Source organism: Canis lupus, chromosome 14 (assembly GCF_048164855.1).
Source record: "Canis lupus baileyi chromosome 14, mCanLup2.hap1, whole genome shotgun sequence".
Lineage (NCBI taxonomy): Eukaryota > Metazoa > Chordata > Mammalia > Carnivora > Canidae > Canis > Canis lupus.
In genome coordinates this window covers 39989743-40017067 of record NC_132851.1, presented here as the reverse complement: position 1 = coordinate 40017067, position 27325 = coordinate 39989743, and the positions used below count along the sequence as shown (strand labels likewise).

The window sequence follows — 27325 nt, the reverse complement described above, 5'->3', positions numbered from 1 at the left end:
TTCAGTGGATCCTCGGGACACTTGGGCTCACCACAAAGCAACAGGAGGTGGCCGATATCTATCACAGTAGTACAGTATGTACTGTTAAAAAAAAAATTCGACCAAGTACATTTGAAGATCTAAACGGCTTTATTAAGTGATTCATGAATCAAGTATGTAGCAAATAGAGTGGAACTCTAAAGTGCTACAGAAAGAGAAAGGTTTTTGAAAGCAGAGCAGGGAAGTAAGTCATAAATGGAAAAAAAAGGATTATTTTAGGCTTAGGTCACCTTCATTTGGGGACAAAAAGTTCTTAGTATGTGGATTATTGCATCTTCTTGGAGGATGGAAAGACGCATGTGACAGATCACCTTATTGGTGCTGACCAGAAAATTTCGGAGACAGTATTTCTGGGGCAGGATGACAAGTAGGTTAGGTAGGAAGCCTAGTTTTTTTTTAAAGATTTATTTATTCATGAGACACACACACACACACACACACACACAGAGGCAGACACAGGCAGAGGGAGAAGCGGGCTCCACTCAGGGAGCCCGCTGCGGGACCCAATCCCGAACCACGGGGTCACGCCCTGAGCCAAAGGCAGACGCCCAACCGCTGAGCCACGCAGGCGTCCCAAATTTTTAAAATTTATTTATTTATATGTTTTTAAAATATTTCATTTATTTATTCATGAGAGACACACAGAGAGAGAGGCAGAGACACAGGCAGAGGGAGAAGCAGGCTCCATGCAGGGAGCCCAACGTGGGACTCGATCCCGGGTCTCCAGGATCACGCTCCGGGCTGAAGGCGGCCCTAAACCGCTGAGCCACCCGGGCTGCCCCAGGCGTCCCAAATTGTAACCTTTTATAATAAGTTTGTATATATTTTATGGTAGCAAATGATAAAATAGACTAGTACTTATATATTTTATACATTCCTCACATACTTAACATTTTTTTATATTTCTAGACTACACAGTTTGTACATTTTTTCAAATTGTCACAAATCTCCAAAAAATTTTCTAACACACTTTTGAAAAAAAAAATCCCCCTATAAGTGGACGCACACGGTTGGAGCCGTGTTGTTTAGGGGTGAACTGTGAAACTGCATAGAGGAGACCCTGTTTCCGATGCGCCGGGAGGCCGGCAGGGGGAGCTCAGCCCCCTCCAGCCTGAGGAGACGATGGGAAGGGAGATGCGCCTCGTCGGTCGCCGCAGATGCCACTTTCTCCCCCTTTCCCCTGTACCAGAGCTTTGCTCTCCTGTGCTCTGCGGCTCACCTACCTGCAGTTTTGCTTTTGCTTGCTTATCTTGAATTACAATTTTCCGCTATTACTAAATAAACCCATTTTGCTGGCAAAATAACTGGCAGTTATAAAGTTAAGAATATTGTTAATTATTTGTAGTCTCTTCTTTAACAGAATGTAATCTCCTTTTTGCCTTGGTAATGATTTGCACTTCAGTTGCTTCATCTGATGGTAAATTTCCATCTTAGTTTTTTTTTTTTTCCATCTTGGTTTTATTTTGGATCATTTCCCGCTTTAACATATTTTTCCATACTTTCACCTATGTTTGGCAAGAGGTGGGGAAGGAAATAAACTAGTAGGTCTACATCTTTTTCCAAGGAAACTTTCATTCACCCTGTCACTTCCTAGCTCCCACTTACCTGCAATGGTGAAGGGCAGAGGATTATGGAGCAGTCTTTGGCCACCTTCTTGAAGCCCCAAAGTAGGTGTGTGCACCTTTCTAGTATATGTGGCCATATGACAGCTGCTGTCCTTAGCCAAAATACTGGCCTCTTACTGTGTTACAAGCAGATAATACACAGAGTCACATCCTCTGAGCCCCAAACTTGCAGATCCAATGCTCCCATCAACAAAAGCAACTCATGGGATCCCTGGGTGGCGCAGCGGTTTAGCGCCTGCCTTTGGCCCAGGGCGCGATCCTGGAGATCCGGGATCGAATCCCACAGGTGCATGGAGCCTGTTTCTCCCTCTGCCTATGTCTTTGCCTCTCTCTCTCTCTCTCTCTCTCTGTGACTATCATAAAAATAATAATAATAAAAATAAAAAGACATATGAAAAAAAAAAACAAAAGCAACTCAGACTTAACATGTTGGACCATCCTGCCGGGACAACCAGATGACAGCAGGGAAAAAGTACACTGGAGTCAGCAACACGTGATCTAAACAGGGACGTGTTCCATGGAATTAGAGGATGAGAAGAGAAGGAGATAAAAGGTGCAAGCAAGCCTCTTGAGCAACAGAGTCACCAGGGAGCCCGAGGGGGATGTGGAGTTAAAGGTTTTTTTTTTGTTTTGTTTTGTTTTTTAAGATTTTATTCATTTATTCATGATAGAGAGAGAGAAAGGCAGAGACTCAGGCAGAGGGAGAAGCAGGCTCCATGCAGGGAGCCCTACTTGGGACTCGACCCCAGGTCTCCAGGATCACGCCCTGGGCCGAAGACGGCGCTAACCGCTGGGCCACCCGGCTGCCCTACAGCTTTTTTTTTTTTTTTTTTCTAATGAAAAATATCAGAGTGAATTTGTATGCTCGTGGAAATATTAGAGAAAGGTCTTTAGGGGAGGAGATGGCTAAGCAATATCTTTGAGAATTCAAGAGGGAGCGGAGGGAAGGGCCCGCCTCAGGCAGCAGCAGGGAAACTATGCCTGTCTTCCGGAGGGAAGGTGAAGGTCAGGGGACAGAGGTGGGTGGCTCTTTGGGTTTGGTGGTAAGAAGAGTTTTGGTCTCATGTCTGAGGCTCAACGAGAGAGGCCAGAGCCGTTCTGGTCACTTGGAGGGTGAGGGACTTACCCCACCAGAGAAAATCACCAAATTGCAAGGAAGTGTGATGCACTCATTTTAAGTTTAAAGTGAAGCCAGCCAGCCTGGTTGTGTGATGTTTCCCCAGTGGTCATGCTGGGGAATGGCTGGGTCCACGCACGGCGGGGGTCCTCAGGGGCCTACAGCGGAGAGAGAGCTAGAGACCAGTCCTCCACGTGGGGATGGGAGGTGTGGGGGCGCTCCTAGCAGTGGGGCACAGCACTGAGCAGGCCGGGGGAGGGGGTCAGAGTGCTCCCAGCAGCAGGGCACGGGGGGGGGGGGGGGGCGCTGAGCTGCAAGACGGGGGGGGGGGGGGCTGGGCTGCAGGCCGGGGGTGGGGGGCAGGAGTGGGGCGGGGAGGCTGAGCTGCAGGACGGGGGGCCGGAGTGGGGCGGGTGCAGCCGCGGGCGAGCTCTGGAGCCGAAGCAAACGCGACTTTTGGCCACGGACACAGGTGATGGCGGTTCCGGCGTGAAGCCCCGCGGGAGGCGCGGACGCTGGAGCGCGCCCCGGGACCGGCGAGGTGGCCACACGCCAGGGGCCGCCCACCTGCGCAAGGGCGTGCAACGGGACGTCCCGAGCCCGGGAAGGGGCGCCGGGGGTTGGGCGCGTCCGCACCGCCGCGGGAGGGGAAGCTCCCCGCGCCCACGTCCCAGGCGCTCGCCGCCCTCCGCACCGACGGGAGGGTCTGCGCGGCCAGCACGCAGGGCGGGTGGGCCCGGGTCCGCCCCACAACGGGTTCCCGGCCCCGCGTCCACCTGCGGGCAGACCCCGCCCCCTCCCGGCAGGCCGCGCGCCCCCTCCCGGCAGGCCGCGCGCCCGGCCCCCGCGCCCCCGCGCCCCCCGGCCCCGCTCCCGGCAGGCCGCGCGCCCCCCGCCCCCGGCCCCACCCCCCTCCCGGCAGGCCGCGCGCCCCCGCCCCCCGCCCCGCTTGCGGCAGGCCGCGCGCCCCTCCCCCGCTCTCGGCCCCGCCCTCCCGCCCCCCTCCCGGCAGGCCGCGCGCCCCCCGCCCCCCGCCCCGGCCCCTCCCGGCATGCCGCGCGCCGGCGCAGGCGCACCCGGGCCGAGGGGCGCCCCCTGGTGGCGGGAGCGGGGGCCGCGGGGGCGGGGCCGGAGGCGGGGGGTTGCGCTGGTGACGGGAGGACGCGCGGCGGCGGCGCCCTGGGCTGGCGGCGGCGGCGGCGGCAGCGGCGGCGGCGCAGGAGGCGGACCGCGCGGGCAGCTGCTGCAGCGGCGGCGGCGGCGGGAGAGCCGCGGAGAGCCGAGGCGCGGGCCGGGATGCAGGGCGGCGGCGAGCAGCCGGCCGGTGAGAGCGCGGGCGGTGGGCGGCGCGGCCGGGAAGATGGCGGAGAGGCCGGCGCTGCGGCCCCCGCCCGGCCTCGGGGAGGTCCCCGGACGGGCCTCGCGGAGAGCCGGGCCCGCGGCGACGGCGGGCGCGTGGGTGTGCCGGGCGGGCGGGGCGGGCTGGCGCACCTGGCCGGGGCGCGGGGCGCGGGCCGCTTTGTCCGGGGGCGCGGGGCGGCGGTCGAGCGAGGACGCCGCGCGTCTCGGGGGTCGGGGCGTCTTTTATCTTAAAACGCGGAGGCCGCGGTGCCGGAGCCGCACGTCACACGCCCGCAGCCGCCGCCGCTGCGCAACCTTCCGCAGAAATGCGGCGCCCTCCGCAGCCGCCGGCGGCGCGGGCTGGAACCGACCTCCGGTGACCTCCGCACAAGCCTGCTGCCGGGTTCGGCGCCCCAGGGCGCGGACAATGGGCGCTCGTGTCCGAAGCCAACGGCGGTGCTCGGCCGCGCGGCCCGCGGCGCCCGGTACCAGCAGGTGGTTCCCGGCCGCGGCTGCCCTTGCGCAAGGAGCCAGGTGTGCGCCTCGCCGGGGGAGGGGAACGAGCCGCGACCTGAGGCGTGACTGCAAAGGAGACTCATCCCGCGAAACGTCCTGGCGCAGGCCCGGTGGCCGGTCGCCCTCGCCCGCACCTCGCCCCGCGGGAGGCCTCGCGGGAGGCCGGGGATCGGGGTGCAGAGGGGCGGGCTCCGGGGCCGGGCTCTCCTGGCTTTGTACTCCGTGCCTCTGGTTTCCCATCTGAAAAATGGGAACAGCAGTAACACTGGGCTCCCGGGTTGGTTGTGAGGACGCAGCCGGGGCCAGGCAGTCGCCGTGTGGCGCGCGCCGCACCTGTCGGGGTCAGCGCCGCGGACACCGGGTTCCCAGGGCCCCTCTGCTGGGCTCCTGGCTCTTCAGTGGCTCCTAGTGTCACCGTCTTGGTTTTACATTCGCTTGAAGTCTTTGGCTCTATTTTCTTACTCAAGCCAGTTGTGGTCGTATTTGCAAAAACCGAGTCATTATAAAGGGAAATGCAGAACACATCTATATACTTAGACATGTTATGTATCAGTTACTATGGGTTTGTGATGCAGAAGTTGTCACATCAGATACTTTTAGAAGAAAAAACCTGCCAAGGAGCCACTCTAGTATGTTGCGGTACTTACTGTCCTTGGGGCAGGTGCGGATCTGTCTCATTTCTACACACAGGAATGAGATTTAGAGCAGTTCTTGGGTAATTCTCTGATTTAAACCGCTGAAGCTACTGCTGTTTTACTGAACAGTGTTATCCTTGGGATAAAAAAAAAAAAGATAACTATTAACAAACTTAAATGGCAGTGAGGACATAAGCAACAGAGTGAGAACTTGGAATACTAGTTCTGTAACATGGTATCTTGCTAAGCTGTTGGAAAAAATAAAATTGAACCTGCTTCAGAGCAAAGAAGGAAAAGTCATTCCCAAGGAGATGATTCTCTTTCTCAGATCTAGGGAGAGTATTTTAGACTTACTCTTGATGACCATACCTCATCTCCTTTAAACCTGTGACACTAAGACTTGGTGTGTGTGTCGGGGGGGGGGGGGGTGGGCGGGGGGGGGTCCTTCCACTTTAGAGTCTTTGGGCACAAATGGGGTTTATTTTTTTTAATTTTTTAAAAATTTTTATTTATTTATGATAGTCACAGAGAGAGAGAGAGGCGCAGAGACACAGGCGGAGGGAGAAGCAGGCTCCATGCACCGGGAGCCCGATGTGGGATTCGATCCCGGGTCTACCAGGATCGCGCCCTGGGCCAAAGGCAGGCGCCAAACCGCTGCGCCACCCAGGAATCCCTATTTTTTTTAATTTTTAAAAAAGATTTTATTTTTTTTTTATTCATGAGACACACAGAGAGAGACAGAGACCCAGGCAGAGGGAGAAGCAGGCTCTTCACAGGGAGCCCGATGAGGGACTTGATCCCAGGACCACACCCTGAGCTGAAGGCAGATGCTTAACCACTGCGCCACCCAGGTGCCCCATTAATGGGGTTTAATGTTCAGAACATATAGTGACAAAGCAGCTTATGTGAGCAAAATTTAAAATATCTAAAGACAGATTTTAAAATGTCCATCCTAGCTTTTTCTCCTGCATGCGCGCTGGGGTGGGCTGTCCCTCACAAAGGAAAAAAAGGGCCTGCTTCGTTCTCTGTCTGGGTGGTCTCACCCAGGGCAACGGTGCCAGCCAGACTCTGCCCTCAGCCTCAGACTTTGCAGCCAGCCTCTGGATGCAAAAGCCCTTTAGGCTTTTAAGACCCTGCCTCCTCCTTCACCTCTGGCCTCAGTCCTTGGGTGCTTTGGGACCATCATCTGGTTGATCGCTACTCTGAAGAGCTTGGTGTCCTAGGTCCTCCCCTAGGACCACATTTCTTTGCTGCAGGCCCTCCTCATTGTACCTCCTAAGTAGTCAGCAAATTTATCCTTCCTCAGATTTATCGTCCAGGGCCTGTGCCCGTGATGGCTGTGCCTTCTGGGTGGGCTCCCTCTCTTCTGTCTTCCCCGTAACTGCTCAGGTGACTTGCTCAGGTGACGTGTTGAGAGCAGTGGTTCCCACCCAGAGGCTGTTCATCTGGAGAAGGGTTTGATTGTTCCACCTTGGGGCATGTGCTACTGGCTCTAAATGTGTGGAGGCTGGGGTGCTGCTCAGCGTCCTACGGTGCACGGGACAGGTATGCAGCCAGCGTGCTCTCTGAAGAGCAGGCCCAGAGGGTGTCCAGCTGGTTGCTCCTCTGCCCCGCACGCCTGCCTGGCTCCACATGCCTCTTAGACTGCTTTTCCCTGTGTGCCCCTGACTCACGCTCTGCTCTCCAGCGACAGCAGCCGGAGCTGCAAAGGCCAGGCTCTGCTCCGCTCCCTCCTCCCCCCCGCTCCTCTCAAAACAAGCAAAGCTTGAGTGGCCTCTTCACCTCCTTTGGCCCTCAAGGGGGCTTGCCCCAGGACGAGCCTGTCTGATGCCTTCCTTCACTCAGAACAACTTCTGCATCCCGTGGTATGTGAGCTGCACCTTTGGTCACTGCACAAATCAGAGTTGTCTCCCCTCTGCACTGGGAGGTCTTTGAGGGCAAAAGAAACCTTTGTATTCTCAGTGTCTCTTTGCAACATTTTCTTAGGGCATTGACCTCAGGAAAGATGGTGGATTTGGGCAGGTTTCACCCCAGAGGAGGATTAACACAGCAGTGGGAGCAGCTCCCTTATTTGTTTCCTCCATTTGGGCTGCTTAGAATGACCCAGAGCCTCTTTTCTTCTTTCTTAAGTATAATTTTTTTAATTCTCATAGATTCTATTTATTTTTGCTTCTTGAAAGGTTAAAACAAGTTCTCTTAGGATAGATAATATATTCATGTTCACAGTGGAAAATACCGCACAATGTCACTTCTGTTCTGGACCCAGGAGCCTGGTCCCCTGGAGGCACCTACTGTATCTCCTTCTAGAGATACTTTATACCTATAAGAGCAAATGCTTTTTTTCCTACTCTTTTCCAAAAAGTTTCTGAACCTTGCCATTTTTAACTAAATATGTTTGGGAAGTCATCCCATATCAGTACATTTCCCAGTTCATTTTCTTACGTGGCTGCATTGTGTTTGGCTGCATGGAGGTGCTATGATTTATCTCAGTAGCCCCTAATGCTGAATACCACATTTTGTGCAGTCACAAGTAAGTTTGCAGATACAGAGCTTGGTAATGTGGGAATATCCCTGTAGGACCCATCCCTAGAAATAGCACTTCTTTCCTTAATCATTATTTATTCCATTAGATCAAGTTTTGCTCTTATATCTTCATGTCTTTATCTTTGTACTTCCTGTGGTCATTTATTTTTCCCAGTTATCTAGATCTTAAACAATATGGTATGATCAGGTTAAATGAGTTTCTCAGTTGGAAATTGGCTCACTTTTTGTGTGTTCTTATAGATAAGAGTAACTAGGAGAACACTATCGCACAAATACTTGTACACAGATGTTCACAGCAGCAGCTATTCATAATAGCCAAAAATTGGAAAAAACCCAAACGTCCAGCAACACATGAATGGATAAACAAAATGTGGTCTGTCCATGGAATGGAATATTATTTGGCAATAAAAAAAATGGGGTACTGATTCATGCTACGACATGGATGGATCTCAAAACATTGTGCTGAGCGAAAGAAGCCAGACATAAGAATCCACATATTGTATGATTTCATTTGCGTGAAATGTCCAGAGTAGGCAAATCCATAGATAGAAAGTAGATTAGTGGTTGTCTGAGCCTGAGGGGTTACAGCTAAGAGATTTGGGGTTATTTGGGGGATAATGAAAGTATCCTGTAATTGCCTGTGGTGAAGGCTGTGTGTTGTCCACCTTAAATGGGTGAATTTTAGGTATGTGAATTATACCTCAATAAAGCTGTTAGGAACAAGAGGGACTGGGATTTTTCAGAAGGGAGCATTCCAGGGTGGGAGCCCACAGGGAGTCTTGGTGTTGACACCGTCCCGGGGTTGTGAGGAAAGGCCCACTGGGCGGCTTGGGGAGTGAGCCGTAAATCCCTGGTCGGCTTCTGACTGCCAGGTGTCGCTGATGCTACAGAAGACTAGCCTTCAGCTTTGACTCCATCCCTGACCAGTGCAGCTGATCACAGCTGAACAGTTTAACATCCGAGCCTGGGCTTTTGTGTGCGGATTAGAGGATGTCTGTCCTGTTTATTTTCCAGGGGTGTTGTAAGGCTGCAGCACGACTGAATCCTGGAGGGTCCTGTAAGGTACTGAGTGTTGTATGTGCACGAGGCTTTAAAAATTAGTTTTAACACCAAGAGGCAGACGAGTCAGCGGAGCCCGTTTTCTGTCCTTGTGTACACTGGGGGAAGACCAGCAAGCCCCATGTTTCTGGCTGCAGTGTAAACCAGTCACCCCAGCTTCGGGTATTCAGCTGATTTTCCTTTTTGACCCTGTGCCTTTGTCTGTCTTGTTTCTTCTCTTGGTCTTTTTTTTTTTTTTCTTTTCCCCACATTGACATAACTCTTTTATGGTGTATTATTAATAATTGTTCTAGTTTATTATTGTTAATCTTTTATTGTGCCTGATTTATGAATTAAACTTTATTATCCCAGGTATATATATGTAGGAAAAAACAGTATATACAGTTAAGTGTTATCTGGAGTTTCAGACACCCACTGGGGGTCTGAAGCATGTCCCGTGGATAAAGGGGGACTCCTGTAATACCGACAGTGTACAGGGACCACCACATGTTATCCAAAGCCCTTTCCATGTACCAGTTCCCCCCATCCTCACAGCAGTCCACCGAGGCGCCCCTCCTTTTCACACCATTTCACAGATGACAAAACTGGATCCACTCCTTCCGGTCAGCAGACAGGGCAGGAGCCTCTCTCCTGGTCATTTCTTGGGGTTCCTCTCAGAGTGGCTGGGACCTCCTTCCTGGGTTGAGCTTTACAGTAATACTGTCCCTAAGACGCTGCCAATGGTTTTCTAGTAGAGACCTTTCCACCATTCCCTGGTATTTCTGTGGTGGCTAGCACATTCTTCCTAGCAGTTAGGAGTGTGACGAAGCATGTACAATATAAACTTCCCCAGCCCACAGTTCTCTCATTATTTGTGCATCAGCTTGCGTATGTCACTAATAAAGGCGAGGCAGCTTCTGGACTCATTGTTTTTTTGTTTAATTGTGGTGCTGGCCATTATATTTTGTATTCGCAATTCAGCTATGCTATTAAGATTCTTATTTCTTCCAACTCTGGGAAATCCATGAAGTAACCTCTGGTTCCTTTTTTTTTTTTTTTTTTAATTTTTATTTATTTGAACAATAACAAATTAATTTATTAAAAAAATAAATTTTTATTTATTTATGATAGTCACAGAGAGAGAGAGAGAGAGGCAGAGACATAGGCAGAGGGAGAAGCAGGCTCCATACACCGGGAGCCCGATGTGGGATTTGATCCCGGGTCTCCAGGATAGCGCCCTGGGCCAAAGGCAGGTGCCAAACTGCTACGCCACCCAGGGATCCCACCTCTGGTTCCTAAAAGTTAGAAGGGAGTAACTCTGTGGGTCTCAAAGACCTTCATTCACAGGGGTGTGTGAGGACCACAGGTAGCTGTCCAGGAACAGTTTGGGCCTTCCTGCCCGTGGCCGCTGGGGCCCAGGATGGGGGCTGCTCACGAGTAGACGGCTTCTCCACTGGTTTGTCAAGACTTGACATCTGGTTCTGTGTCGACAGGCCCGCCCACGTGTATCCTGCTCCTGGTCTCTCCTGTCACCTGCTGTGTGCCAGCCTCTTGTCAGTGTCCTGAGATGGAGACAGACCAGACCCCCTGGTGCGGACACACGAGAGTGGATTATGATAACCTCATGTAGACAGCAGTGGTAGAGGCAAGCGTAGGGTCTTGAGGAGACGCCTGCAGTGGCGACTAGCTGGGCCTGGAATGAACAAAGTTTAGATAGGCTTTCTGGAAGAAAGGGTATCTCATCTAGAAAGGAGGGGACTCTGTGACTGGGTGTTCAGGTGTATTAATTGGGCACAAGATTGAGTTTGAAGCCACATTATGGTTGGAGAGTGGGGAGGAGGATTAGCTCATACGGCGCCCTGGGGGCAGCAGGGCTCATGGAGTGGGAGCCTGGGAGAGGGGCGAGGTGGGTGGGCAGCCAGACCCCACCAACTACAGGACATGTCAGAAGGCAGTCTTTTGGAAGCCTTACCCTGGCTGTCACATCAGGAGTGAATTGGAGATGAAGATACAGAAACAGGTTCAGGAGTGAACGTGGGGTGGAGGCGGAGAGGTCGGCAGAGGTGTCACATCGATAGGGCTTGATGGTTACATGTGGAGGGTGATAGGAGGGATTGTCTTGAGCTGCTGGTCTCTGCGGACGCCGTGCTGCTGCTTGGTGTGCTGGGGTAACGCATTCAGCCTTTTATGGCTGAATAATATTCCATCCTATGACTGTACCACATTTTATTTTTCCATTCATTGTTACTGACTTTTGAGTTATTTCCACTTTTTGGCTATCATGAATAATGCTGCTGTTTGTACATATTTGTGAACAAGTGTTTGTACATATTGGAGAACCAGTGTTTGCATATGTTTTCATTTCTTTGGGGTGTTTACCTAAGAGTGAAATTGCTACATCTTACGGTAGCTCTAGGGTTATTTTTGAAGAAGCGCCAAAGTTTATTTTTTTATTTTTTTTATTTTTTTTTTTTTTAGCGCCAAAGTTTAAATTCCTGCTACTAGCATGTAAAGGTTCCAGTTTTTCCACATCCTCTCCAACACTTGTTATTTTGTCTTTTTTTTTTTTTTTTTTTTTTTTTAAGAGAGAGGGTGTGCTCATGAGCAGGGGTGGAGGTGAGAGGGCTGGGGGACAGGAGGAGGAGAAGCTTAGGTAGACTGCTGCAAGCGCTGAGCCTGCTGTGGGGCTTGATCTTACAATCCTGAGATCATGACCTGAGCCCAAATCAAGAGTCAGACGCTTCACCACTTAACCAGCTGAGCCACTCGGGCCCCTGAGTGTCTTTTTTATTATAACCAACCCAGTGGGTGTGAAGTAGGGTCTCATTGTGGTTTCGATTTGCGTTTCCTTGCTAGCTAATGATGTTGAGTATCTTTTCATGTGCTTGTTGGCAGTTTATATGTCAGCTTTGGAGAAATGTCCATTCAGGTTCTTTGCTCTTTTTTTTTTTTTTTTAAAGATTTTATTTATTTATTCATGAAAGACAGAGAGAGGCAGAGACACAGGCAGAGGGAGAAGCAGGCTCCCTGCGGGGATCCCCACGAGGGACTCGATCCCAGGACCCCAGGGTCATGCTCTGAGCTGAAGGCAGGCACCGAACGGCTGAGCCACCCAGGCATCTGTCCTTTGCTCATTTTTAAAAAAGATGTAATAGGGATCCCTGGGTGGCGCAGCGGTTTGGCGCCTGCCTTTGGCCCAGGGCGCGATCCTGGAGACCCGGGATCGAATCCCACGTCGGGCTCCCAGTGCATGGAGCCTGCTTCTCCCTCTGCCTGTGTCTCTGCCTCTCTCTCTCTCTCTCTCTCTCTCTGTGAGACTATCATAATAAAAAAAAAAAATTAAAAAAAAAAAGATGTAATATATTAGAGCACGTGTGCGCACACGCAGGGAGTGGAGTGGGCAGAGGGACAAACGGACTCCCCCTCTGAGCATGGAGTCTGCCGACATGACTCAATCCTGGGACCCTGAGGTCATGACCTGAGCTGAAGTTGGATACTTAACTGACTGAGCCACCCGGGCGTCCTTTGCTCATTTTTTAATTGGGTTATTTATCTTTTTGGTTACTGTGCTGTGTGTTCATATAGCAAGCCCCTGATCAGTTTGCAAATGTATTCTCCCATTTTGTTGTTGTCTTTTCACTTTCCTGATGGTATTGTTAGAAGTACAAAAGGTTTTTTTTTTTTTCTTCTTTTTTTATTTATTTATGATAGTCACAGAGAGAGAGAGGCAGAGACATAGAGGGAGAAGCAGGCTCCATGCACCGGCAGCCCGATGTGGGATTCGATCCCGGGTCTCCAGGATCGCGCCCTGGGCCAAAGGCAGGCGCCAAACCGCTGCGCCACCCAGGGATCCCTACAAAAGTTTTAAATTTTGATGAATTCCAATTTATTTTCTTGTTGCTTGTATTTTGGTGTTGTAGCTTAAAAAAAACAATTTTTTTTAAAACAATTTTTTAAAAAAAGATTTTATTTATTTATTCATGAGACACACACGGAGAGAGAGAGAGAGAGAGAGAGAGAGGCAGAGACACAGGCAGAGGGAGAAGCAGGCTCCGTGCAGGGAGCCCGATGCAGGACTTGATCCCGGGACCCCAGGATCACGCCCTGGGCTGGAGGCTTGCACTAAACCCCTGAACCACCCAGGGATCCTAGAAAACCAATTCTTAATCCTGAGTAATAAAGATTTATTCCTGTGTTGTGTTCTAAGAATTTTATAGTTAATTTTTTTGTGAGATATGAAGTGAGGGTCCAGCTTCATCCTTTTGCTGTGGATATCCAGTTATCCCAGCACCATTTGTTGAAAAGACAGCTCATTCTTTCCCTGTTGAATCATCTTGGCACCCTTGTCAGAAATCACTTGTCTGTAACTTTGAGGGTTTGTTTCTTGACTCTTAACTCTGTTCCAGTGGTCTGTATGTCTGTGCTTACACTGGTACCAGCCTGTCTTGATTACCATAGTTTTGCAGTTAAGTATTGAAGTCAGAAAGTGTGAGTCTTCCACTTGATCTTCCTTTTCAAGATTTTCTTTCCTGTGTCCCTTGAAAGTCCATATGAATTTCATGTTCGGCTTCTGTTTCTGCAAAAGTGCAAGTTCGATTTTGATAAGGATCTGTTGAGTCTATAGATGAGTTTGGAGTGTTTTGGCTTATTGTTAAGAGTAAGAATGTTAAGAACATTCCATGAATATGGGATATCTTATTCTTAGATCTTTAATTTCTTTCAACAATATTGTGTAGCTTTCAGTGTATAAGTCTTGAATTTCTTTTGTTAAGTTTATTACTAAATTTTTTTTAAAGATTTTATTTATTTATTCATGAGAGACACAGAGAGAAGCAGAGACACAGGCAGAGAGAAGCAGGCTCCATGCAGAGGAGCCTCATGTGGGACTCAATCCCAGGACCCCCGGGGTCACGCCCTGAGCCGAAGGCAGATGCTATACTGCTGAGCCACCCAGGGATCTCTCCTTTATTTTTTTCAGTGGATTTTTTTTTCCTTGTGATTATAAATGGAATTGCTTTGTTAATTGTATTTTCAGGTTTTTCATTGCTAATAAATCTTTCAAAATTTTTTCTTTTATCTATTTGAACAAATGTTCAAAACCTTGAAGGACTTAAAGAGTATGCAGTAAAAAGTCTCTCTCCCCCTCCCCCCCTTCAGGTCTCCAGGTCCCATTCCTGAAGGCAGCCACTGACTTAGAGTCTCCTTTGTCCTTCCAGCAGGGATATTGCATGGTTCAGCAAATGCATATGCATACTCTTTTTCCCCATTGGGTTGATAATTCTAAATAAGCAATAGAAATAATATACTACAAAAATTTTAGTGCATTTATTTTACAAAAATCTTTCTGAAAATAATGGAGAGTGGACAAATTCCAACCTTTCCATCCTCTAGTTTGTCGGTTTTCAGGGGGCTGATCATTCAGTAGCTTTTTTGAGTTCTGGGAGTAGGTTAAAAAAAATTTTTTTTTAATTTTAATTTTAATTTTAATTTTAATTTTTATTTTTTTTTAAGGCTACAAATGTGATTTATCCTGATGTGCCTCACTGGCATTTTCGGCTTGCTCAGTGGTTTGAACATTGCCTCAGCTAACAAGCTGTTACTGCCTGTGAAGTCCAGGAAAAAATGCTTTTGTAAAGATTTACATATATATATAGAGAGAGAGAGAGAGCATGTGCACAGGGGGAGGGGCTGAAGGAGAAAGAGAGAGAAGCAGACTCCTCACCGAGCAGGGAGCTGGGCAGCCCAATGTGGGGCCCGATCCCACAACTCAGATCGTGACCTGAGCCAAAACCAAGACTCAGAGGCTCAACTGACCAAGCCACCCAGACGTCCCTGGAAAAATTTTCTTTTGTTTTGTTTTTATGATTTTATTTATTCATGAAAGACATAGAGAGAGAGAGGCAGAGACACAGGCAGAGGGAGAAGCAGGCTCCATGTAGGGAGCCTGATGTGGACTCGATCCCAGGACCCCAGGATCACGCCCTGGGCCGAAGACAGATGCTCAACCCCTGAGCCACCCAGGCGCCCCTGGAAAAAAATTTTTTTTTTTTTTAGATATAGTTTGTTTTAAAGATTTTATTTATTCATGAGAGAGAGAGAGAGAGGCAGAGACGCAGGCAGTGGGAGAAGCAGGCTCCATGCAGGGAGCCCGATGCGGGGCTCTATCCCAGGACCCCGGGGTCACGCCCTGAGTCGAGGCAGACCCTAAACCGCTGAGCCTCCCGGGCGCCCCTGGAAAAATATTTTTAAAGATACATGTTGCCTGTTACGGCTGTTGTGGTTTGATGCTTCTGGCGCAGACGCCGTCTGGAGCACAGTCTGTGCTTTGTGTAACTTCTGCGCCTGCCCCGTGTGGCGGGTGCTCTTGGTCGCACCTGGCAGACACGGAAACCGAACCCGAGCACCCAGGTGGTAGGCAGAGCTGGGGTGCAGGTCCCCGTGCGCTGACCGCGGAACGCCAGCCCCTAACCTTCGACGCGTACTTCTGTCCAGGTGTGGCTTCCCCGGCCTCGGGTAAATGCACCACTTGCGCGACTCCCTGCGGCGGGGGCTGTTCTAGGTGCCTGGGCACCGCCGTGGAGAGGGGGCCAGCCCCGGCCCTCTGGCCAGCAGTAGCCAGCGCTGCGTCAGGTGTCGGTGCTGCCACGGAGACTGGGCCCGTATGGGGACAGGTGGCCTCGTTCGCAGATGATGAATCTGAGCCGAGGTGGAGCAGGTGAAAGTGGTAAACCACATGCGGGGGAAGGATTCCAGACCCGAGAACAGCCTGCAGAGGCCTCTAGGGGCTGGGGGCGCTGTGCTTGCAGACTGCCCGGGGCCCTCCCGGGCCACATGTGTGCCCTGAGCAGAGGCGCCCCACTGTGGCTGCTGCTGAGCACAGACTGTTGGGGGCCGGAGGAGGGGGAGGACTGGGCGGGGCACGGACTGCAGTGCGGGTGTGGGGGCATGAGCAGGGCAAGGTGCTGGAGAGGACCCCGGAGTCTGGCGATGTGTGTGGATCTTTTGGGGATCTCTTTTCTTAATAGTCCCCTTTCTTCGTCTTTCCTGAGGATCTGGACATGTTTTGAGGTTAACCATGAAGATTTCCTGGTGGGGTCCCAGCGGTCAGCTCGGGAGTCTAGTTTGGGTGTGCTCCATCTGGGAGTTTGAGCTCAGAGGGAGACTGTGGGCACAGACCTGCAGCGCCTGGGGAGCCCCGAGGAGGGGGTGCCGGGGAATGGCTGTCGGGAGGACATGGGGGGCAGGGTGACCCAGGTGGTCCGTGGGCAGGAGGGAGTGGTTGTCAGCCCCCTGGGCTCAAGACCAAGGCTCTTGGCGACTTGGAAGAGCGGACTCCGGGTTTCTGGGGGTCGGCGAGCAAAAGCATGTTTGGAGTGGGCGGAAGAGAAAAGGGACAGAAGACTGGAGGTTCTGAGCACAGACCCCTTTTTCAAGGGCTTTGCCGTTAATGGGCCACAGAAGGTTACTTGGTCGCATGCTGTGTAGGATGCAAGAAATTATAGCTGCTTGAGCGCTGGGGTGCTGGCATCTTAGGAAGAAGGGCTGTAGGGGGACACTTGCCGCGCCGTGGTGGGTGCCTGCGTGGGGCGATGCATGTCCTCTCCTGACGCTTCTCCATGGGGAGGAGGAGGGGCTGCTGGAGGTTTGGGAGGGGAGAAGGTGTGAAAGGGGCCCAGTCCCACCTCCCCTCTCCCTTGGGGGCCGGGAGTCAGGACCAAAGTTCTAACCTCTAATCTCTTGGTTGGTCCTCTTGGCACCCAGCGCCTGCCCCTTGGCGGGGCCCAGAAGTCACCTTCATTAATAATAACACCCCCATTTCACTTTTACCCTGAAGCAGTTTTTAGGAACTGTGGATGAAAAGGAAACGTACGTTTCTTATAAATCATCATATCGCAGCCACTTCATTTAATAGACACTTTGGAAAACTCTGGCTGCTGTGGGCAGATAGTGTGTACGTGCAGATGTGTCTGTCACTGTGCGTGCGTACAAGCATGTGTGTGCATCTGTGTGCACGGAGGGGGCGCTGCTGGCCCAGGAGCGGCAGGACGGGTTTGAGCTGAGTGCCTCCTGGAGGAAGGGGCGTGAGGGCTCTCTGAAGCCCGGCTGGACTCTGGTGTCCGGGAATGTGGGGACTGGTGGTCACCCCCGGGGCTCCTTGAGGCCTTTGTGATGGACGACAGTGTTCCTCAGGTAGGACTCGGGCTCGGCACGTGCAAAGCGTAATTGAGGAGCAATTAGCGAGATGTTTTTATTGGAACAGAGTAGTGGGAGAGGATTGGACCAGGATGGTAAGAGGCACACTCTTGGTGGTGCTGCCCAGAAACAGCACAGCCACGAGCCACGAGGGCTGCTGAGGGCTGAAACGTGCCTTGTGGGGGGGGGAGGTGAATGTTAGATGTTATTTAATCTTTTTTTTTTTTTAATTTTTATTTATTTATGGTAGTCACACACAGAGAGAGAGAGAGGCAGAGACATAGGCAGAGGGAGAAGCAGGTTCCATGTACCGGGAGCCCGACGTGGGATTCGATCCTGGGTCTCCAGGATCGCGCCCTGGGCCAAAGGCAGGCGCTAAACTGCTGCGCCACCCAGGGATCCCTAGATGTTATTTAATCTTTTAAAAAATGTTATTTAGTCTTAATTAGAATTTATTTTTTAAAGATTTTATTTATTGACTTACTTATTTGAGCATGAAAGCATGAGCAGGGGAGGGCCAGAGGGAGGGGGAGCCGCAGACGCCCCGCCGAGCGGGAGCCACGTGGGGCTCAACCCAGGCCCGAGACACCAGGCGCCCCTTGCAGTGGCCGGTAGCAGTGCCGGTGGGCACACCCCGGAAAACGGTGGTGTGAGGGGTGGCCCTCTACTTTGGGGCACCGCCTGAGGTGCTGCTGGCTGGCCCTCGGGAACCTGTGGAGTCGGGCCGCGGGGGCTGGACGGGGAGCGGTTGCGAGCCCGGAGTCCCCCGTACTGGACCCGCGCGCCCGCGCGGCTGGAGGGAGTTCAGCCCCGGGTGTGCGCCGATAGGTGCCAGGCGGGCGGTGGGCTCTGGGCGGGCGCGCAGCAGACGTGGGCGTTCAGCCTACCTGGGGGCTGCGGTGGCCGGGCTCTGAGGGCGCGGCTGGCTGCCAGAGGGTCTGCGGTGCAGACCCGGGAGGGACGCAGAGTAGGGGAGCTGAGCCTTGGGGGCCCACGCAGGGGGGCCCACAGGACTGCGGTCGGGGAGCTGACCTGTCTGCAGGTGAGGGTGAAGCATTTCATCCAGAGAATGAGCCAAGGGCGAGTGCCTCAGAGGATTGTTTGGAATTCTCTCATCTCGTTGTTTAGACCTCGTGAAATATTCTAAAAAATGTCTTCATTGTAGACTCTTGAATTTTGAACTCGACGGACAACACTTGTGTTTCCACACTTAGATTTTAGGGCTGGTGGTGATGGAAAAGAGAGAATTTATTAGCCTGATGGGTATTTTGTGGTGGTTGAGGCAGGACACTGTGAAAATACAAAGTTGAACCATCTGAAATTGCAGTTTCTGTAGGTCAGAAAAACTGTTGAAAAATGGCAATTTTATATGATCTTACCTATCGTAAAAGAAAACATTCCTCAGGGCTCCTGGGCGGCTCAGTCAGTTAAGCGTGTGACTCTTGGTTTTGGCTCGGGTCCTGGTCTCAGGGCCTTGAGCTTGATGCTCGCATCCGGCTCTGCGCTCAGCACACTCAGCTCGAGACTATCGCCCTCTGCGCCTTCTCCGACTTGCCCGCGCTCTCTCATAAATGAATCTTAAAAAAAATAATGAAGAAAGCAAGCATTCTTCAAAAGCACAGTTTTGAAGCACACGTAGGGGGTTTCTGGCCGTTTCCCTCCAGCCCTCACTGTGTTCGTCTAGTTATGCTCATCACACTCCACCGTCGGGGTTGACACATTGCTGGCTAGCTAGGTATCTACCCCTCGTACGTAAGTATTATATCCTACACTTCCGTCTCCTTTGTTTCCTTCACATATATATAAAGTTGACTCTTGGACAACTTTTGGTCTGAACAATAGTTCCGCTTATACACAGATTTTTTTTTTAAAGATTTTATTTATTTATTCATGAGAGACACAGAGAGAGAGAGAGAGAGGCAGAGACCCAGGCAGAGGGAGAAGCAGGCTCCATGCAGGGAGCCCGACGTGGGACTCGATGCTGGACCCCGGGATCATGACCTGAGCCAAAGGCAGATGCTCAACCGCTGAGCCACCCAGGTGCCCCTACACAGATTTTTAAAATACAATATGGTACCGTAAATGTGTTTTCCCTATGATTTTCTTAATATTTTTCGTTTTCTTAGGTTACCTTATTGTAATAGTATGGAATATAATACATATACAAAATCTGTGTTAATCGACTGTCTATGTAATTGAGAAGTCTTCCGATCAACAGTAGGATGTTAGTAGTAAGTTTTGAGGTTGTCACAAGTTATATGCAGATTTTCAAGTGTGTGGCGGTCGGCACCCTTACCCTACATTGTTCAAGGGTCAGTTTTAATTACTATCCATGTTGGGTTCCCTGGGAAGCAGACTTTGGGATGGAGATTTGCAGAAACTTGGGAGTGCTTTTGGGGTCAACATCTGTGGGAAGAGTGAATTGCATGGGATCAAATAGATTGAACCTTCTAATCCATGAACCTAGTAATACCTCTTCATAAATTGAGATCCATTTAAATTTCTTTCATCAATACTTTGTAGTACTTGGTGTATATATTTTGTCAGATTTGTCACTAATGTTTATTAAGTGTTAAAGTTTACTAATATTAAACAATGTTTTTTATTATATGCACTCATTTTGTCTGTAAATAAAGGTAGTTTCATTTCTTCCTTTTGAATTCAAATTCCCTTTATTTCTTTTTTTTTTTTTTTTTTTTTGCCTATTGCACTACCTAGGACATCCAGTAAAATACCTATGGAAGTACTGAGAGTGGATGTGCTTTCCTTGTTATTGATCATGGGGGAATGCATTCAGTATTTCACTAGTTAGTATGTGTGTAGGTTTTGTATATATACCCTTTATCAGGTTGAGGAGTTCCCTTCTATTACTTTGCTTTGAGATTTTATTAAAAATGAATGGTGGATTTTATTAAATGTTTTTCTGCCTCTATTATGATCATGTTATTTTTTCTTTTTTAGGCTTTTTAAATATGGTTGAATTTAAATTTAAAAATGTATATGGGGATCCCTGGGTGGCTCAGTGGTTTAGTGCCCACCTTCGGCCCAGGGCTTGTGATCCTGGGTTCCTGGGATCAAGTCCCACATCAGGGTCCCTGCATGGAGCCTGCTTCTCCCTCTGCCTGTGTCTCTGCCTCTCTCTGTGTCTCTCTCATGAATAAATAAATAAAATCTTTTTTAAAAAAGTATAAAAAAATAAAGTAAAATATAATGCTGTGGAAAAAAATTAATCAATGCTAATTAACTATTTGCCAACAAATAGTATAACACCCAGTGCTCATCCTGTCAAGTGCCACCCTCAATGCCCATCACCCCGTCACCCCATCCCCCCACCCACCTCCCCTTTCACTACCCCTTGTTTGTTTCCCAGAGTTAGAGTCTCTCATGTTGTATCACCCTCTCTAATTTTTCCCACTCATTTCTCTCTCCTTTCCCCTTTAATCCCTTTCAATTTCTTATATTCCCTGTATGAGTGAAACCATATAATTATTGTCCTTCTCCAATTGACTTACTTCACTTAGCATAATACCCTCCAGTCCATCCACGTCGAAGCAAATGGTGGGTATTCATCGTTTCTAATGGGTGAGGAATATTCCATTGTATATATAGACTACATCTTCTTTATCCATTCATCTATTGATGGACACCAAGGGGAAAAAAATTTTGTCTTTATTTTTTAAAAAAAGATTTTATTTATTTATGTGAGCAGGGGAAAGGTCAGTGGGAGAAGCAGACTGTCTGCTGAGCAGGGAGCCAGACATGGGACTTGCTCCCAGGACTCTGAGATCTTGACCTGAGCCAAAGTCAGATGCTTAACTGACTGAGCCACCCAGAGACACCGCTTGTCTTCATTTTTGAAGAATATTTTAACTAGACATAAAATGCTAGATTGATGGCTTTTGGCTTTTGGCATTTTTGTTTTCTGTTTTTTAGTATTTTAAAGATGCTGCTCATTTTTTTCCATTGTGTATGCCTTCTGATGAGTGTTTTCTCACTGGTTTTAAGTGATGATGAACCTAGGTGTGATTTCTTGTTTTTCTACTTGGTAATCATTGAGTTTCTTGCATCTGTAGCGTTTTAGTTTTATTGAAATTTTAGAATTTTTAAAAAGATTTTATTTATTCACGAGAGACATACAGAGAGAGAGAGAGAGAGACAGAGAGAGGCAGAGACACAGGCAGAGGGAAAAGCAGGCCCCATGCAGGGAGCCCGACGTGGGATTCGATCCCAGGTCTCCAGGATCACGCTAAACTGCTGAGCCACCCGGGCTGCCCAATTTTAGAATATTTTTGGCCATTATCTTTTCAGCTATTTATATCATCCTCTCTATTTGGGGCGAGTTCCAATGGTTTCTATGTTGGGCTAATTGATAACCTGTTTGTTTTCTCTGTGCTTCTTCAATCAAATTCACCACCTTCCTTCCTCTCACAGCTGGAAGTGCAGTCATTGGCTTCCAGTGACTCTGCTTGGCTCAGTGAGTTGCCCACTTGGGGCCCCTGTCCTTGCCCCATGGTCTGGGAGTGTCTCCAGGCAGAAGTAGAGAAATGGCAGGGCTCGCTCCCTGTATTAATGTATTTTTTAATACATTGTAGATAAAAGTTCATCAGTTATATGATTTGCAACAAGCACTGTGCTGCTTGTTGTCCAGCAGTGACAGGAGTGTTTGCACACCCCTAGTCTAGTTTTCAGTGGCTGCAGCAGGAGGACAAACCCAGGCTGAGCCATGACTGGGGCTCTGGCTCCATTGAACAGAAGGCTGTTCCTTAAATTTTTTAGGAATTTTTCAGTTTTCTGCACATGAAGTCCTTGTAGATTAAATGACGATCTGGAGGTTAAGCGTTAGTGTCTTCAGAGTCTCTAATCAATATTGGTGATTGTCACTCTGTGAGGATTTTACCTGCAGGGAGAACACAGCATGGGGGGCTGCTGTGCTTCCTTGAGGGTGCAGCTCTTTTTCATTGTCTCAGCCACTCTTTACTGCACAGCTGGCTGTCAGGCCTGGTGTTGTGTTTGTGTCTGTCACTTACTATTCTAGTTTCTTTGGTTTCCTATTAATACTTTGGCTTTAATTTCTATTTTGTTTATTGGTGATTTTTTATTCCAGCTACAGGTGAAAACCACATTGAGGACTTTAAAAATGTACTAGAGTCTGCCATCAGCTACTTTTTTGTTTTGTTTTAAAGATTTATTTATTTGTGAGAGAGAGGGAGGGAGAGACACAGGCAGCGGGAGAAGCTGGCTGCATGCAGGGAGCCCGATGTGGGAATTGATCCCAGGACCCCGGGGTCACACCCTGGGCTGAAGGCAGACGCTCAACCACTGAGCCACCCAGGCATCCCTACTTTTTTTTTTTTTTTTTAAGATTTAAAATTTTTTTTTGAGAGATGCTAAATCTTAAAAAAAAATCCAACTAATTTTTTTTGAAGTTCCCACTTGATTTCAAGTATGTGGCCAGGATTGAGAGTTGTTCTTTGGTGTTGTTCATAGTATACATTTATTTTCGATCCCCATCAGCCATTCACTGGCTGCCCCTCCTAGGTAGTCTTTATAACTGTTGAGTGAAACTTGTTCCAGGTTTTGTTTTTTTTTTTAAGTCACAGAAATTTTTATTGGAAACAAACCAGCTGCAGCAAAGTGACACTCAGTGCATGCTGCCCAACGGGTGAGGTGGGGGAGGGGGTACAGGTGGGCGCCAGGGGCTGGACGAGCCCAGGGTGGTGACCACAGGGGCCTGCTGACTGGGTCTCAGGCCCTTAGGGCTGGAGTGTGCAGGCCCAGGCCCGATCTGGCACAAAATATAAAAATAAACTCTGTAGTCCAGCTGTCCCTGCCTGTGTCAGTTCACTGGGAAAGGGCAGTGACTCTTCCCACCAAAACCCTGTGCTATCCGGTCCAACCACAGCAGGGGCAGCTAGTAATTGAATTTGTCGTATGTTTTCCCTGCTTAGCATTGTTTTTCTCTGGCTTGTTTTGTTTCCAAAATCAATCCTTTAGTAGTTTTTACACTGAAAGTCTGTGACTGCCAAAATCTGATATATAACTTGGGTATTTTTTTGTAGATGATTATTCCCAGTTGTGATAAATCACCCCACAACTTAAGGGCCTGTAGCAATCATGTATGGTCACCTGGGGCTGGGTCACCTCCAGGCTCCCTTCCTTGTACCTGGAGGAGGATCAGGGACAGGTTGGGGGAGCAGCCAGGGTGAGGGAACAGCTGGTCCTGGGGAAGCAACTGGTGCTGAGAGCAGCCGGGGTGGGGGAGCAGCTGGTGCTAGAGGAGCAGCCGAGGCAGGGGAGCAGCGGTGCTGGGGGAGCAGCCTTTGCTGGCCACCCCCGTGACCTCCGGCAGTAAACCTTTGTAGCGGGAAGTGTCACTGAGCAGCTGAAGCTCCTGTGTGAGGCGTGTGGGGAAGGGCAGTGTTCGGTGTGGCCCTGGGTGGTCTTGGGGTCACTTCCTCCCTGCGCCTACCGGGGAGCCGTGGGTAAGGCTGACCGAGAGGCCAGCATGTCTTCAGACAGCGGGGCCTGGCCTCGTGGGAGCTCCTGGGGTGTGGGGTCCTCGGGCCGTGAGGCTGGAGGTGGGCGGGTCGGTGTCCTGTGTGCACAGTGCCTCGTCCCTGTCGCTCCCCGGCCGCTGGTTCACCAGGCTGTCCCCGGCTTCGAGGTGCTCTTCTCTCCTGCACCCATCGAAGTTTGAGGTTGCGTCCGGCTGCTGTTGCGGCTGGCGAGGAGCACTCCCTCCAGGCTCCCACTCGACAGCCCGAAGTTAGCACGGGACACCCTGCTCCCCTCTGCCCCGAGAGGGACGCACGATTTTCACGTTTTAAGAAGGATGAGCAGAGTGTGCTGTTGAGACAGCTGAGCCCGCTGCCACGCTGACCCGGGCACGGAGGGCTCGGTGGCGGCGCCGAGGCCCCCAGGGCTACGGAGCCTGTGTGTCGCGGAGCAGCGCAAGTGTGGCCGCCACACCACCGGCGGCCGTCTCCGACCTCGGCACGACTTGGCCCCTGCCCGGGACTGCCCTCCCCCCGCCTGCACGGAGATACACGGTCGTGAGCCCCCGACACCGCCCCACGCGCTGTGGGCTGGCCGTGGCCCTTGGCGGCTCGTCGGTGAGCGGGTCACAGCGGCCCGGACTCTGGAGGGCGCTCGAGGGCATCGGGCCGGCTGGCAGCAATGACAGCCCGTGGGGACAGATGGCGACGCAGAGCTGAGCGGTGAGGGGTTGGGGTGACCGCAGCTGAGGCCTGGGGGCAGGGCCGTCGTCCTGGGGGTGAGGCTCACCTGCAAGGTGCGCCCGTGGCGTCCTGCATCTAGAGCCGCGCCACCAGGTGACCCACGCGCGGCCCAGCTCCTGGGAGAGTAGCGCCTGGTCCCAGGCGCCTGCTTCCGTCCTCCTGCAGCGTCCTGGTCCTGAAAGTGGGACCACGCCTTGTGGGCAGCTGCGTCGCGGTCTTGCTGGTGGCTTCCGTCCTTGCTCGGCGTCCTGTTGCAGTGACGCCCACATTTAGGTTGTCTATCCTCTGTGGGGGGACCACTGGGTGTTTTAGGCTTGGGCTCTGTGAGTGCGGTTGCTGTGAGCGCTCACATGCCAGTCTTTGTACAAACGCCCTTTTTCATTTGATTTGGGCGGGGTCCTGGGGGTGCAGTTGCTGGTTGTGTAAAATATAAAACGTTTATGTTTTAGCTTTTTAAGAAACTACCGAATTGTTTTCCAAAGAGGCAGCATCATTTTGCGTGCCCACCAGCCGTGCCTGGGAGCCCCTGCTCCTCTGCGTCCCCACCAACACTTGCTGCCCACCTTCGTGGTGACAGCCGTCCTGGGGCTGTGTGACCTGGCATCACACCGTGGTTTTCGTTTGCATCTCCCAGATAACCACTGATGCTGAGCATCTTTACTCTCTGGCCATTCGCATATCCTCTTTGAAGAAATGTTTATTCAGATTCTTTGCTTGGTTTTTACTTGGGTTGTTTTTCTTCTTTTTTTGAGTTTTTTAATACATTGTAGATACAAGTTCATCAGTTATATGATTTGCAAATACCTTTTTCTGTCTGTGGCTTAGTTTTTCTCTGTCCTGATGTCATTTGAAGCACGATTTTAATTTTTTTTTTTTTTTTTTTTTTTTAGGGAGAGAGCATGAGCAGGAGGAGGGGCAGAGGGAGAGGCAGGCTCCCCCCTGAGCAGGGAGCCCGATGGGGGGGCTCCATCCCTGGACCCCGGGATCATGACCTGAGCCGAAGGCAGACGTGTCACTGACAGGCCCCCTCCCCCGCCCCCGGGCGCCCCACAGTTTCGAATTTTGATAAAGTCCACTTTACCAATTTTCTCTTCTGTCATATGCGTTTTGAGCATCGCATCTAAAAGGTCTTGGTCCTTCAGCAGGGTTAGTGCCAGGCAGCGGCTGGGAAGTCGTGGCGCCTGCGGAGTGGTGGGACACGAGTGAGGGCTTTGGGATCCCGGGAAGTGAAGGAACGGGAGACGAGGGTCGTGGCACATGTAGGGAATGCATTGACCAGGACCAAGGGGCAGGCTCTCTAAGTTGCAGTTTTGAATTTGGGGTTATTAGGACCTGACTGAAATCTGAAAGGGAGGGTGACGGAGGGGGAGATGGGAGTGACTAAGGCACGACTCCCCGGGGAGCAGCGGTTGCCTCCTGGTTTTCTGACTCCAGGTCTGTGGCGTGCAGGGCGCTGAGGTCCCTGTGGGAGTGGGGGTGTGGGCGAGCGTGTGGAGGGACCCAGTGTTGATGTTGTGATTTATAATCAATGAGAATTTGGTCTCCATAGGGTTCTGACTCAGTTCCCAAAACCCTCGGAATCTCCTAAGTATCTTTTGTTACATGTTTGGTTTTTTGTCTTCAGTTCCTGAAATTGCCTCAGAACCATCATAGTGAAGTGGGCGTCTTGCGTTACGGAGGTGACTTTTGGACAGCGCCTGAAGGTGGGGGCTGGTGGCCAGGGACCCGAGCCTGGGACTAGACCGTGGGAAGCTTCATTCCTACCTCCTGACCTCCGGGGAGGAGAGAGGGGCTGCAGATGATGGCGTTGCCAGTGGCCAGTGACTTCATCAGTCAAGCCTGCTACCGATGCCTCATTAAAAACACAAAAGGACAGGCTTTGGAGAGCTTCTGAGTTGGTGTGCGCAGAGGCATCTGGGTGCTGGAGGCGGCACACCCCAGACGCTGAGGGGACAGAAGCTCCTTTGTTTGGGGCCTTAGCCTGTGGATCTCTTCATCTGGCTGTTGATTCATATCCTTTCATATCCTTTGTAATAAACTGGTAACCTAGTGAGTAAACTGGTTTCCCGCGTTCTGTGAGCCATTCTAGCAAATTAATGGCAGCTGAGGAGTGGGTCATGGGAGCCTCCAATTTATAGCCAGTTGGTCAGAAGCACCAGTGACAACCGGCACTTGCACTTGGCATCTGAAATGGGCATAGTCTTGTGGGACTGGGCCCTCAACCTGTGGGATCTAATGCCTCCTCCAGGTTGACGCAGTCAGAACTGAGTCAGATTCGTGGGGCTGGTTTGTGAGAGGTGGAGAGCTGCTTGGTTGTCTGAGAGGGCAAGGGCGTTGGGCGCCGTGGGTATCCCAGGGACGTGTGGGGGCCTCTGCTCTCTGGCCATAGGTGCATCCTGGGCACAGCCAGCGCCCTCCCTGCCTGCGGGGACCTCGTTGGATCCCTGAAGAACCAGGCTCTGTTTGCGGCCAGAGCTTGGTTCCTGGGTTCACCTCCTATATAGACTTTTCCAGACGCCCTTTCGGAGGAAAAAGCAAAGGCGGTGTTTAAGGGGAAGGTGAGTGGTGTGGGGTTGGGCACTGCTGGGTAGGCAGCAGTGAGGTCAGGAAGGTGCACACGTGTGTGTGGCAGTCAGTAGGGACAGTTGGCTGTGCCTGTGAAGCACGTAGAGGGACGGGATGGGTGTCTGCACCGGTTGGGGCCTTTGTTCCTGTGACGGCTAGGCGAGCACGGAGGCCACATGGTGTCCCCTCCTGGAAGGTGCCTTTGATGTGTTCATGGCCATCACCTCTTGTTTCTGCTGCCTGGAGGCCTGTGGGTCACCACTTAGGGACCCCCGTGCCACGGATTAGCGCCGAGAGCTGGATGGGGTGTGGCCGTTCCACCTGCGGTCCTGTGACTAGGACCTCTCAGACACCACCTCCCACATCACCTCTGTGAGAACTGGTGCCCAAGGAGACCCAGAGATCAAGGACCCCTATGCAGAGGTCTCTTGAGGTGCCCACGCACATGGGGATCTAGCTTCTGAGCTGGTGAAG

The 27325-nt window shown here is 51.0% G+C and overlaps 1 protein-coding gene across 4 annotated transcripts in view; it reads left to right on the top strand.

The window, feature by feature from the left end:
• Nucleotides 1-3988: 3988 nt before the first annotated feature.
• Nucleotides 3989-27325, top strand: part of ARHGAP39 (Rho GTPase activating protein 39) — a 90188-nt gene continuing 66851 nt past the window's right edge. For all 4 annotated transcript variants that reach the window (XR_012007239.1, XR_012007240.1, XM_072775477.1 and 1 more), the window contains exon 1: nucleotides 3989-4105. The gene's annotated coding sequence lies outside the window, so the exon portion shown is untranslated. The remainder of the gene's footprint in view (nucleotides 4106-27325) is intronic.